Source organism: Coenobita brevimanus, chromosome 56 (assembly GCF_032717465.1).
Source record: "Coenobita brevimanus isolate Jiangsu-jjx chromosome 56, ASM3271746v2, whole genome shotgun sequence".
NCBI classification, from domain to species: Eukaryota; Metazoa; Arthropoda; class Malacostraca; order Decapoda; family Coenobitidae; genus Coenobita; species Coenobita brevimanus.
Window position 1 is genome coordinate 34,190,176 of NC_137009.1, and position 15,811 is coordinate 34,205,986.

Consider the following 15,811-nt stretch of genomic DNA (forward strand, 5'->3'; position numbering starts at 1 on the left):
GAATTTTTGATAGTCAGTAGAATTAGGGTATAAGTAAACAGCACAAATATATTTAGCCAGAGAATGACAGGAAAGCCGAAGCCAGAGTGTAGAGAATTCAGAAGAATCGAGTTCAGGTACATGAGAGCAAGACAAGTCATTGCGTATATATACACAACAGCCACCTTTGGCTTTGAAATGAATATAGAGAAAGTAGGAGGATACAGAAAAGGGTTTGCTGTCAGTTGCCTCAGACAGCTGAGTTTCCGTTAGAAAAAGGTGAGGTTTAGAGGAGGAGAGGTGGTGCTCAACAGAGCGAAAGTTAGAGGAAAGGCCGCGAATGTCGCAGAAATGAAGAAGAAGAGAGTCAGGCAGTGGTTCCAGGCACCTCGAGTCGTCACCGGGAGAGGGGCAGATGGTGGGGGCATTTATGGTCCCCCCCCCCTGGGGACTCTGAGGCTTGGTGATGAGACGCCATGATTTTTGACTTTTGGAAAAGGAAGTGTAGTGTGTACTGTGCATGTAGTTTGGTGTAGATAGTTAGAGAAATTTGTACTGGAGAGCATGCTGGCCTACTCTCTGTGTAACTGAGACACTGAAAAAGTTCAGCAAAGGGGAATGTCAGGAACTAGTCCTAAGGGCTGATGAAACGGGAGCTCCAGCACTCCCTGTCATCAGCTTTCCATCCACCTCGGGATGTACGTTTGCCCTGCTCGATTGGTGCTACAGGTGTCTACTACTCCATATATATATATATATATATATATATATATATATATATATATATATATATATATATATATATATATATATATATATTTATATATATATATGTTGATAGATAAATAGGTAGTTAGATAGATAATATATATAGATTATATAGATTGATAGATTATGTATAGATAGATAGATAGATTATATATATAATTTGTATCTATATCTCTCTATCTATCTCTGTATGTAGAGAGACAGAAAGATATGTAGATAGATAAATAGAGATATATATAGAGATATAGAGAGATAGAGATTGATAGATGTAGAGGTAGAGATAGAGATAGATATAGATAGATAGTTATAGATATAGATATATAGAGATATAGAAAGAAAAGGATAGAGATACATAGATGGATAGATAGATAGATATGGATAGATAGATAGATATGGATAGATAGATAGATATAGATAGTGATAGATAAATTGATTGATAGATTTTAGATAGATATAAGATAGATAGATAGATAGATATAAGATAGATAGATAGATATAAGTTTGATAGATATTAAATAGATAGATATAAGATTGATAGATATAGATAGATATAATATAGATAGAGAGATACAGAGTAGATAGTTATGTGAGATTGATATAGATATATATAAGGTAGATTGATAGATACTGATAGATATAAGATAGATAGAGATAGATATAAGATATAGATAGATAACAGATAGATAGTTAGAGATAGATAGATAGATAGATATAAGATGGAGATAGAGATAGATATAAGTTTGATATAGATATCAGATAGACAGACAGAGATAGATATAAGATGGACAGATAGAGATAGATGGATAGAAGATAGATAGATAAAGATAGATAGATATAAGGTAGACAGATAGAAATAGATAGATAGATAGAGATCTACATTGATACGCAGAGATAGATTGACAGATAGATAGATAGACATAGATAGGTAAATAGGTAGACTGATAGATAGTTATAGATAGATAGAGCCTAATAGATAGATAAATAGATAGATAGAGTTAGATATATAGCTAGATAGAGATAGATAGATAGATAAATAGATATAGATAGCTAGATACAGATAGACAGATATAAATAGATAGTTAGATAGAGATAGACAGAGAGATAGATACATAGATAGATAGATATAGACAGATAGATAGAGAGATAGATAGATAGATAGATAGATATAGATAGATAGATATAAATGGATAGATAGATAAATAGACAGCTAGATAGATATAGATATAGAGACATGTAGAGATATATAGATAGCTATATAGAAATATAATGATAGATATAGAGATATATAGACAGATATAGATATAGATATATATCGACAGCAGCAGCAGCCATTGAAAGTCCACTCCTGAACAAGTTATAAAATCCACCCTACTCACGAAAATAAAACCTTACCAGCTCGTGCCTGAGTGTGGTAGGTCTCCATATTATAATTGCAAATCATACTAGATAGATAGATAAATAGATAGATAGAGAGACAGATAGAAGCAGGAAGTCAAATGATGAGAAGGTGTTGTGTCTGCGAGAATCGAGCAGTGCTAAGCATGCTTACACACTCTTAACACTGAGGAAAGCTGACGACAGCGGCCAGTAAGGAGATGATGCAGTTAGCTGTCAGCAGTCCTCTCGTGAACAAAGATCTAGTCCACCCCTGCTATACCAGAATTTAGGAAAGAGAGCTCAGACGGAGATTAGCCACCGAACAGGCTAGAGAGAAGGAGACAAGCGACCCTAGAGAGAGGTCAAGACGGAGATTAGCCTTAGAAGAGAGAGAGAGAGAGAGATAGCGAGACAGGGAGGTAGCTACCCAGGACTTATACTATTATACCTGTTTAATATTTCCAAGACAAATAAAAATAGTCCCATACTATTCTTTACCTCTCCCGTCACTACATGACATCTGGTGGGGAAACTACTACAAGATATAAAAGCCGCTCGACCACAAGTCTAAAATATACTTCTCTACAAGTAACTACAAAGTCTTTATGACATTTGGTAGCAGCGAACGTATACGAACCTCGTCTACGAATCAACATTAAACTCCTACAAAATATCAAGATTGAAAAGCTCCTGACAGTATTCTCTCCATCATGCCCCCTCCGTCTCCCAGATCATTACGCTGATGCAGAGGTCAAGAGATCACTCGACGCCTTGCACGTAGCTTAACGACAAACCAGCAAATCTGCGGACATCGTCTCCGAATTAAAAGCAAATTTCTACAAAAGCAACCGAGACTACAAGATTAGCTTCAGTTCTACAAAGTCTTTATGACATTTACAATCAACTACAGCCATCTACAATCAACTACAATTAACAACTCTACGTCGTCTGTATAATCTACATGCACCTACAAGTAGCGGCAGTCTTCATCCTACAACGAGTAAATCACAAGAAAAAAGGACCAAGAATACATCAAGAAAGAAAGAAAACATACAAACAAACAAACAAACAAACGAAGAGTGAGAGACGACTCACAACTCATAACCACCAGACCTCACCCTCCTCTCTCTGCTACATCCACCCAACCCCCACCGCTTACGCAGGTGTGAAGAGGTCAAGACAGCAAAACATCAAGTCCATATTCACAACTCGTCTTACTCACCCGTCTTCACTCAAGTTACTCATCGCTACTCATTCACTCACCACAGCTACCAGTGTGGGAAGTTGAGGTCATCATGCGTGCTTGCTGAACAGACGCCACGTCAGTCAACACACCACCTGCACCACCACTCACACCATTTCCCACCACGGTAAAAATTAGTAAGTTACATAGTTACTTCATTTATACAATACACAGTGATAGACAATAAGCTTCTGCACAAACATATAAAACGTGCTGTATAGTTACAGTTTAAATACACATACTTACTTCAGTTATCTGCATAACTCAAACACTAAATAATCACCAACAATAAATATTCTACACTGTATATATTCATTCATTTATTATAACATTTATTTACTACCAACGAGTGTTACCATTTATACCTACATAAAATACGTGTTTCATACATACAACTATACATTATTATATCTACAAGCGATAAAGAAAATATACCATCACAGTTACTCAGTGAGCAATTAAAAGAACTGTATTAAACATTTATTAATTAAAGCTACCTAGTGGAAACATATAAATTAAGTTACAAGGTAAACTAGAGAAAAAAAAAAAATGGCCAACACAAATGCCGTTAGCAAGAGCGAACATCTTCAACACAATCGTGAAGACAATGATTTCCACACAGTGCTGACACACATATTACTCACGATAGGTACAGGTGAACAACAAGTCAGTGTGTATAGTTAATACTGTATATAGTGTATATATATATATTTTATATAAAATAACAAAATACGGGACTATATAATTTCATTTTCAGTAGTATCTGTGCAATATAAACTAAACTTTAAAAAAAGTATCCCAAGGAAATTAGTCAGCAATTATGCAACCATGAACAACATGGAAAAAAGTGTACACAAGCAAAGAAAAACAAACTATAGAAAATCAATACATACAAAAAAGAAAGAAAGAAAAGTAAGAAAGAAAAAATAGAGAAATAAAGTAAGATCACATAACAAACAAATGAAAATAAGTGTAAATGTTACTACATAAGTCAAAATACCACGTAAACTACAAACAAAAAAGCAAATTGTTGTCTCCACATACAAGTGGCACGACACATCATCACTATCATCGACCGCAGCATATGTTAGGACTGCAGTTATTACAATTATGTTACTCCATATTATAATTATGTAACTACAAACAATATGTACCAATTTATGTGACAGTTGCATTAACAAGATGTAACTTTTATGTAACTTTAACTACAATTATGTAACTACAAACGATAGGTAACAATTATGTAACGACAAACGATTGCATTATGTTACACTAACTACAATTATGTACCTACAAACGATATGTAACAATTATGTAACGACAAACGATTGCATTATGTTACACTTTACAATTATGTAACAGTTGCATTAACAAGATGTAACTTTTATGTAACTTTAACAACAATTATGTACCTACAAACGATATGTAACAATTATGTAACGACAAAACAGTTGCATTAACAAGATGTAACTTTTATGTAACTACAATTATAAGGCCAACACAATTATGCATTAACACAATATAAGTCATACAATTATAGCGCAATTCTGTATTACCAGTATCATCATACAAGTTAGGTGAAATATTAGACATTACTAAAGTGATAACTCTATGTAATGTAATAACCTAGCAGTATTACCATTGCACAATTATATGCGTAATATTACTGAATAATCACTATTTACTATGAATAATATATGTATACAATATTCATACAATTGTGTTACTTTACAATATTATGTATTTCACTTAATTAGCTTATAAGTTCATTATAATATGTATGTAGTATGTATTGATATGTTATAACTATTAAATGTCGATGGTACGCCATTTTTGCGCGGCCGAACAATGTGGTAGGTCTCCATATTATAATTGCAAATCATACTAGATAGATAGATAAATAGATAGATAGAGAGACAGATAGAAGCAGGAAGTCAAATGATGAGAAGGTGTTGTGTCTGCGAGAATCGAGCAGTGCTAAGCATGCTTACACACTCTTAACACTGAGGAAAGCTGACGACAGCGGCCAGTAAGGAGATGATGCAGTTAGCTGTCAGCAGTCCTCTCGTGAACAAAGATCTAGTCCACCCCTGCTATACCAGAATTTAGGAAAGAGAGCTCAGACGGAGATTAGCCACCGAACAGGCTAGAGAGAAGGAGACAAACGACCCTAGAGAGAGGTCGAGACGGAGATTAGCCTTAGAAGAGAGAGAGAGAGAGAGAGATAGCGAGACAGGGAGGTAGCTACCCAGGACTTATACTATTATACCTGTTTAATATTTCCAAGACAAATAAAAATAGTCCCATACTATTCTTTACCTCTCCCGTCACTACATGACATCTGGTGGGGAAACTACTACAAGATATAAAAGCCGCTCGACCACAAGTCTAAAATATACTTCTCTACAAGTAACTACAAAGTCTTTATGACATGAGGAGTTCCTTGACCCACTAACTCACCAGTCATCTTTTGCTATATGGTTACCACCTAATGTAGTAAATGATCTCCTGGTTTGCATAAACCTATTTAGCTTGTCAAATAGCGTACAGTGGCCTAATGGACCACTACATCGAGGAAGAGGATGGTCGGGACCCCACCTACCTTGCAGTGGTTAGCAGGCTTGTGCACTAGTTTGAAATAGTAGGGCCTGACAAGACGGATGCAACCATAACAGCATTACCTACTTGCAGTAGGCAGACAAAGATCACTCGTGTCACCTGAGACAAAAGCCAGGCAGGAGTGGTGTACTGGCTGTTTTCCTTCTCTACCTCTTTCGAGACACTATTGAGTCAAAATTCCCAGCCAGAGAGGATTGTAGCCCTTGGAAGGTAGGGAAGAGGATGGTGTAGAGAAGAATGGCATGGTAACCTCATGCCCCGCCACTCCGGAGACCCTCTTGATCCAGAGCCCTAGCAGGAAAAGGTGGTGACCTGCGTGGGTAGGGATGAGAAGTGTGCGGGAAGAGGTTGGCCAGGTCACCTCAGTCCCCATCTCTCCTAAGACCCTCCTCAGCCACAGCCCCACTGGGGGTGGAAATAAGCCTGCTCATGGAGTACTACCTTACTCTGGTGAGCAGGCTTGAATACTTCTTCAACCTAGTAGGGCCAGACTAGTTAGGGCCTATTAGCAGGAATCAGATTCGAAACATTTACCCTACCTGAGTCATACGCCAGCCAAGAGAGGTATATCGGGTTTTTCCTCCCAAATAAAGTCATGTTTAGGAGAGGCCTATGCCTTGCAGTTTCAGGTTACTAATTGATGAAGGTTGGATATTCTGATCTCTGCTTAGCCAGGTGCATTCAGTCAGTTATTTTTACTGGTAATGATACCACTAACGGGTGAATTTCGGGTGTGGGGACTGGTAAGACTATGTTCCGATTGAGGTGCTGTATTATCCTGCATATGAAGTGATCATGTAGGTGTTTCTTCATAGTGTCCAATAATCATTCCCCATTTTGGTAAACCTGTCCACACGAGGGTGCTATATATATGGTGCTTACTCGTGACATTTTCCATAAGGTATTGTAATTATATTCATATACTGATAAGAACAAATTAATCCTCGTGAGATTTCACAAGTTATATAGATCAGTTTGGTTATCATCTTGTCCTCCTGTACGATACTTAATTCATTTACTTTTCACTGTTAAGTGAATGTTAGGAAAGTGCCAAAGTGTCAGTGTTAATTCTTGCTGCTGGTAATGAGTGTCTTGGTGGATTTGGCTCGAGCGATTGTCAGCCTGTTGTCCTCGGCACATCCTTGAAGTGTGTTGAGGTAACCTTGTTACAGTGTGCAGGTTGTGTCTGCAGTGTGGTGTGAGCATGTAATTTTTAGGTGGTTGGGATTCCGGATTGTCTGAGACCTGTGAAACTCCTTTAGGAAAGCTTTGCATTCAGACTGATTTCCTATGGATCATTATATATACACCCGTCGACAAAACTGGCGTCCTTCGGCTTAAGTCCTCGCTAGATGGAAGCGTAATCGTTTCACAGGGGTGAATGGGGGGAAGGCAAACGTATATCTGTTTTTTCTAATTGGATGGCATAGGCGTTTGCTCGGGTGTAACTAGATTCATCCCCAGTGAATGGATAAAGAATGTCTATCATGCTCAGTGAGGTGGGAATTTTACACGTTACCATCATCTTATGACTGAAAGTGCTGTGATGATGCAGGTTCTATGCATGGTTCTGAAGAGTGCAGACATGTGTGCTCATTAACTCTCCTCCTCTTACAGGCTCCCTTCCATCTTTATCTCTTTGCCTTCCTGTTGCATCTTTATCTCTTTTCGATTGCCGTTTCAATGATCACTGTTCCTCTGAATTGTCTGCTTACATCCTTCCACCAATACAGCGCGTACTTAGCACCGATCTTGCAGCAAACTCACATCCCTTTTCTGTCAAACTCTCTAATGCAAGAGTTAACTGTTACTCTCAGTTCTTCATCTATGCAACCTGTCAACTCAGGATCTGTTTCCTCTGCCTGTACTTCCTACTACCAATGACTTCCAGTTTTTTTAGCGCAGAGTGTCCAGGTATCTCGAAATGAATGGATCTTGAATTTGGCTCTAAATTGTTGTTTTTTCTTGAAGGGAACAATTTGCAGGCTTTTGGCCCTTGGTTCGTTCTTCATTGCATTACAAAAAGCTACATTATATAGCTGTAGGGTTGCCCGACCAGCATTAACTTTTTGCTCACCTTTAGAGTGTTTTTGGTTAGGTTAGCTAGTCCTAATTTTCCGCCCTTCCACATTTACAGATGTAATAGATGTCTACATCTATATACTGAAATTACCTTTGCCTTCTCACCACTAGGACGATTCCCCTCACTGCTTGCTCTGGCGCGTGAATGAGCACAGACGTGGCCCCCCGAGAGTGGTGTGAGAGAGTACTGTAATTTCAACCAGAGTTTTTTCCCTTGGTGTGTTATCCCTTGTTCGTTTTTCTTTTTTCCCACTTCCCCTGCAGGGGAGAAGTGGTTGCTATGTTACATATCCCTGCTGCTTCTCCCCCTTTCGGGGGGGGGGGGGTGCTGACGGTTCTATGACTGATCGACAGACTGACAGACCCCAGATGAAACAGCCCCAGACTGACAGGCCCCTGACACGTACACAATTAGATGTAAGTGAACACAATGCATAATTTGTTTCTCCTTTTTGCATGGTGTTAGTTCGACTGTCCCGTCCAGTCTCAGTATTTTCCTTACCAAGAAGGCGTTTGATGGCTATGCTGGTGAGATGAAACAGGTGTGTAAAAAAAAAAAAAAACTTGCTAAGAGTGATCTGGTAAAAACTGTCAACTGGTGCAGGGTTAAGGATTTGTTGAAGCTGCACAAAACCTTCCTAAAATATTGTGTCCAAACACCATAACGGCGCAGTGGCAACATTATTACCTCCGCCAAGGAGGTTATGTTTTACCCTGCGTTGGTTAGGTTGTCTGTCTGTTAGCAGTATTCCTCAAAAAGTTATGAGCGGATTTTTATGAAATTTTATGGAAGGGTGGGCCAATGAAGAAATGGTACAATTTTTGGCCGGATCCGGACACGGAATATCCCGCACAATATCTTCAAAAGTTCTTGATGAATTTATATGAAATTATGTGGAAAGGTGGGCTATGGATCATGAAAGAATTGACTAAATTTGGGGGCGGAACCGGATCCTATATCCACGGATCCGAATCCGGGATTACTCAAGCAGTTATGAACGGTTTTTGATGAAATTTTGTGGAAGAGTGGGACATGGGCTAAGGAAGAAATGATTAATTTTGGAGCAGGTCCAGGTCCGGAGGATCCCGCACAATATTTCCAAAAGTTCTCAATGAATTTCAATGAAATTTTGTGGAAAGGTGGGTCTTGGACCATGAAAATATTTATTAGACTTTGGAGCAGATCCGGATCCGGATCCTATATCCACGGATAATTCGGATCCTTTTTAATGGCACTGGCGAAGGTATGCGCTCTCAGAACGTTTTCTAGTTTTTTTTTTATACACTATTCTTTCTTCCTTCATTTTTCCCCAAAAACTCTGTTGTAATTACTTGTAGTATGTTCACCATTAAATGACTGAAAACTTCCTTCCAAAATATATGTAGTTAAAGAGAACACCGATAATAGTCAACAGTGAAAATAACCAGTTATTATGTGATGTGCCTAACTACCACAGTTCTGGACTCTGAATGCACCCTTAATCAGAGCTTACTTCTTCTACTAAGAGAGCTCCACATAAAGGACCATTCAACTCAATGAAGGGGTGATGTCTGCAGTCATCACATGACTTACCCAACCAAATACCTCTCACTTCTTTGACATGTTAATTTACTTTATTCACACTATCTCTACAGGCCTGATTAACTGATGAAACACCTTTCCTATTGGAGAGCTTAATGAAAGCTATAATGCTTATTTATATTATATACTATTCATTACAATCATCGACACTCTGGGATCGTTTTTATTGAAGATAAGCACGAATGAATATATATAACAACTAAATAAAATTGGCAAAAATGCGGTGAAAGAATTACCATCCACACACTAGAACAATTGCACAGCAGCGTGGCCCTTATTCATGTGGAAATCTTGAAATCAGAGAATTTTTTATGCCTGACCCCTTCAAATTGTTCTTTTCAATAAATAAGTATCCTGGGAGAAATCTGAACGGAAAATATCAATATACAGAGGTGACTCAAAGGCATCAGAGTCTGTCCCTTATAGAACCTGTATGAATGTGAGCCCTGTATACAATTTCATAAATTCATCAGAGAATTAGATCCAATTTATTTCTAGATTATATTACCATCATACACAGTCATCATATACAGACACTGAAATACTAAGCAAATGAACCCTGGTTACAAAGGAATCACAGATAATGTATTATTTGTCAGGAGTGTTTTCTTGGCATCAAAGTAGTTTTCCGGGCTCTGCTCGACAACTCGTTTTGAAAGTGCCCTTACTGTGTCCCGTCCTATAACATGGTGATGCCTTGGCCTTACATGGTTAATTGGTAGTCGTTGCTAGAGTCCAAATGACTGCCAGGGAAGCTTTGATATAATCCTTTTCATTTCTTGTTTCAGGAATTCATTAAGGCAATATTTAACAACTGCAGCTCGACACTTTCTTCTAATCTGCCCTCATTCCCTAGTGGTAGCAAGAATATATATATATATATATATATATATATATATATATATATATATATATATATATATATATATATATATATATATATATATATATATATATATAACCTTTCAGTTTCATCTTTTCACTTAATGACTGGCCTTTTTCTGCTACTGTATGCTTCCAATCTCTTGGAAATCCAGTCAGTCAGCTTCTTTCTCCATCGGTTATCGCTGATTATTGCTGCATGACCTGTCCACCTCCATATCTGTTCTTTTATAACTTTTATGTCTTTAACTTTAGTTTGTTTTCTCACACAAGTTGGTCTCCTGTCTCTTGACGAAAATCCCGACACTGACTTTTACATTGCTCTTTGAGTATGGCTTAGTTGATTTCCCATCGATGTTATCAGCTTCTAGGTCTCACAGCCGTACATCATAGCTGAGATATTACATTCGTTGTATACTTATCGTATTGTACATACTGGCAAGCTACTTTTCAAGATGTCAGTATGTTTACCGAAGGCTTTCCATCCAACTGTATTACGTCTTTTTATTTTGCTAGCAAGATCTTTCTTGTTCCAAGTAATTATATTCCTCGACTTCTTTAAGGCTTTCTTCGCTTATTCTGATGACGCTGTTTGGTGTACTTGGGTTAAAAATTAATTTTACTTCTGTTCAACTTTAGCCTTTCTCTGAGACTTTATCTGTTGAGGCCATTTAACATTTCTCGCAGTGTCTCTGCTGTTTTTGAGATTAAAACAATGTCATCTGTAAATCTTAAATGGTTTAGGTTTTCTCCATCTATGATTACTCCTTTGTTCTCCCAGTCTACCTTACTGAAAATACTGTCTTGGCATGCTGTACATAATTTTAGTGAAACTGTATCTCCCTGACTCACACCCTTCTCAGTCTTAAAATTTTCCGAGTCTTTTTGTAATTTAACTGTAGCAGTTCCATCTTTATGTGTGTTTTCTAGCAGTTTTACTATGTTCTTGTTTACTTCCTGTTCTCGCAATGAATTTATAATTGCTATGTGCTCCACTGAGTCGAAAGAATTTCTGTAATGAAAAGAAAAATAATAAGTGCAGTGGTTTATTATATAATGTAGTTTCCTCAATTAACTGATTCATTGTGCATAGGTGAACAGTAGTTGAATAGCCGCTTAGGAATCTTGTCTGCTCACAAGGTTGGTTTTCTTTAAGATTTATTGCTATTCTGTTCGTAAGGGCTTCAGTGAAGAGTTTGTAAATACCTAATAATAACCAAATGGGTCGATAGTTACTAAGATCTTTTGAATCGCCTTTCCCTTAAAGCAAAATAAATTGCATGACGCCATGTGTTGGGAATTTTCTTTTTTCACAATATGTGGGCAATTCTGTTTTGTACTTTTACTCCTGCATCGGACAACAGATATGATACTGTTCCATCTTCTCCGGGGGCCTTGCCTCTCTTCATACTTTAAGAGAAATGTTTACCTTGTCTGGTGCCATCTCTGGTATTTCACTTGTGTCAACTGAAAAGCTAGTGTTTGGTTCAGTTATCTTTCATGTATACAGTTCGATGTAAAATTCATCGACACTCTTCTCCATTCTGTCTCTGCATTTAATGGCGTCACCTTTTTTCTCTTTCAGTGACATAATTTGCTGCTTTCCTAGTGCCATTTTACAATTAGGATCTAGTCGCACTTTTCCTTTACTGATGATTTTTTTTTTTTTTATCAGATGCATGTTTGTCTTTCTTTTTTCTTATCCCTGTCTTTTGTTGATAAGCATATTTAATTCTGTTCCTCTGTTTCATCATTCTTTATATATACTTTCATCATTTCTTCTTTTAAGAGCTCGACGGTCATTACTGAATATATTCTTGTTGGCTTTGGTTGTATTCGATTCTCCTGCTATCTCTATGATTCTCTTAGCACTGACGCTAGTCTATCATTCAACTCATCAATGTCACGCTCATCGCAACTTAGAGCCTGAAATTTGTTCATTATTTCTAACAGACAGACTGTTTTGTTTTCGCTTACTTTTATTTGACACACACACACACACACACACACACACACACACACACACACACACACACACACACACACACACACACACACACACACACACACATATAAAGCTTCTTTCACTTCTGAAATTGCATCTGGCTAAGCAACCCACCATTCTATGGACACTTCATATATTTACTTTGATGATATCTGTAACATTTAAGACTTATTTTTATCAGCTGTAATGAAGGTGATATCATTTGTTGTTTCTTCATTTTGAATTCTCCAGTTCCATTTTCTCCCTGTTATTTTGTGAAAGAATGCATTCATTATTCTCAGTGTTATACATTTCACCAAAATTTACCATCATTTCACCTCTGTCATTCCTTTTTCCTGCTCCGAATTTTCCCATACATGTTTCTCCATTTTTCAGTTTGTCAAATTTTGCGTTGAAGTCTTCCGTGAGCATTGTATATCTGGTCTTTCCTATTTCCATAACCTGGAAGGGGTCATCACTGAGTGTCTCTATTCCTTATCTGAGCTTTGGTAAATCAGTGTATATATCTGCATTTCAATCAGGTTTTATCTTTTATCTAGTCTAATTACAATCTATGCTACTCTTTCAGACACACTACTGACTTTAACAATGATCTTTGCAACATTGCTGTTAATTAGAAATACCACACAACTAACTCTTTCAGTTTGCCTTCTTATGCAGTAAACAAGAAGCGGTGCCAAGTCACAGTAAACCCGTCCCCGGCAGTCATCTTAGTGCTGACGTATAAACACAACAGGATATCCAGTCAAAGATGTCACATATTAGATGTGCAGTAAATTGGGTGAAGATTAACGATTTTATGCCCATTTAAAATTTTTGGCCCGACCCACCTGACATTGACCCCTTTACCACCAACAGGGGTGTGACCCCTCTGATGCATATTTGAAAGATGCATCTTTAGGTTTTGGTTTCATGATAAATGACGAATTTTAAAGGAGTTATGGCGAAAAAACGATGTTTTTTAACATTTTCTTTTTTCTTTTTACATTTTATAGGCTTACAGCCTGAGCTTTGGCCCAATTCGGCCCAAAATTTAATCAGGTGATCAGAAGGCTAAAGCCCATCATCCTTGTAATTTTAGTCATAATCGCACCAGTAGTTTTCGCATTAAGTTGTTAACTGACAGACAAACAGACAGACAGACAGACATACAGACAAACTGAGTGAAAACAATACTCGTCTCCGAGCCCCTTCGGAGCGGGGAAGGGTAAATATGTGGCTGCTTTTGAAGGTTAATTATTCTTCTTTTCAGTCGATCTTCTCAGACCAACAATATCCTAACTAATGTGTTCTGATTCAGTCAGTAAAGTAAGAAGTTCGTAACCTTCTGTGAGGTCTCTTACACTGCTCTTATAGATCTTCATGGATTTTGTTTTATATAATATCCAGGTCTCTAATCTGCTGAAACAGTGCCTACTCACTTTCAGTGGCACACTGCACATAAGCACAGGAGGCAGTGCATTCTGACCTTTAGTTGACGATGATCCAACAGGAACGCCTGTGAAATAATTAACCATAGAATCTATTTTTGGTTCAGAGGATTGTGGCAAATGATCTCACCTCCCTGCTGCATAGTTTCTATCTGTCTATATTCCAGGGCTCCATCTCCCAAGGAAAGGGCGGTAACCGAGACAGGACGACACACTCCCAATTTGCTCATCCACTCAAACACATTCATTCGCATCTTAGCTCTAAGGGGAGAAGGGACAGATGCTCACCGCATCACACTACACGAGGGTCAACCGTGCAGTGCAATCAGTGACATCCACAACAGGGTCCGACAGCAAAGCTGGTTCTTACCCCTGCAACATCATAATGAACCCATCCCCTTACCCACACCTGACCTGATCAGCTGATTAGACCAAATGCAGGAGAATATCCCCTCAGGGCTGCATCATCATTTATTCATTCACAGTTTATCTCCAATTTTTTTTTTTTTTAATGCGAGGAAGAAGGAACCAAAGGCCATGAGCTCGCAGTAACAGTTCCCTCCAAGAGAAAAACAAAGTACAATACAGAGCCAAATTCAAGATCCGATCATTTTGAGATGTCTGGACACACTGCGTTTGAAAGACTGGAGATCATAGGCAGCAGGAAATACAGACAGAGGGAGACAGTTCCAGAGCTGACCTGTTGCATAAATGAAAGACTGGGAGTAACGGTTAACTCTTGCATTAGAGAGTTGGACAGAAAAGGGATGAGAGTTTGCTACCAGACGGGTGCTACGCGCCCGTCATAGAGGTGGAGGAATGCAAGCAGACAGTTCAGAGGAGCAGTGACCATTAAAGTAGCGATAGAAAAGAGATAAAGATGCAACAGTGCGGCGAAGAGACAGAGGTTGAAGGGAGTCAGTAAGAGGAGGAGAGATAATGAGACGAAAAGCCTTTGACTCCACCCTATTGAGAAGAGCTGTATGTGGGGAGCCTCCCCACACATGAGAGTTGTACTCCACACAGGGGAGGATAAAACCCCTGTATAGAGTCAACAATTGTGCAGGGGTAAAGAAAGAGCGGAGTCGGCTTAGCACACCCAATCTCTTGGAAGCAGATTTTACAAGAGATGTAATATGATCTTTCCAAGATAAGTCCCGAGTAAATGAAACCCCAAGCATGTTCAAGGATGATGCAGGATTAAGCTGAATATTATTAAACATTAGTGGGTATACCTGTGGAAGATTTTGTCAGGTTGATAGGTGTAAGAACTGAGTCTTAGATGCAGTAAAAACAACTATATTATTTTCACCCCAGTCAGAGATACGAGCCAAGTCAGACATTAGGTGTGCCATAGCCTCATCCCTTGTTTGTTGAGGTAACTGCTGAGATGGGCGTTGCGGGAACCGAATGGAAAGGTGAAGGGTGAAATCATCAGCGTATGAGTGGATAGGGTTAGATGTACAGCTTAGAAGATCATTGATGAATAAAAGGAAGAGAGTTGGTGATAGGACAGAGCCCTGAGGAACACCACTGTTGATAGATCTAGGAGAAGAACAATGGCCGTCTACAGCAACGGCTATAGAACGACCAGAAAGGAAGCTAGCGATGAAGGTACAGATAGAATGATAGAAACCGTAGGAGGGCAGTTTGGAAATTAAAGATTTATGCCAGACTCGATCGAAAGCCTTTGAGATGTCAAGTGCAATGGCAAAGCTTTCGCCACAGTCCAGAAAAGGAGGATGACCAGGAGTCTGAAAGGTAGGTGAGAAGATCGCCAGTGGAGCGTCCCTGATGGAACCCGTACTGACGATCGGAAAGAAGGTTGTGATAGGAAAGATGCC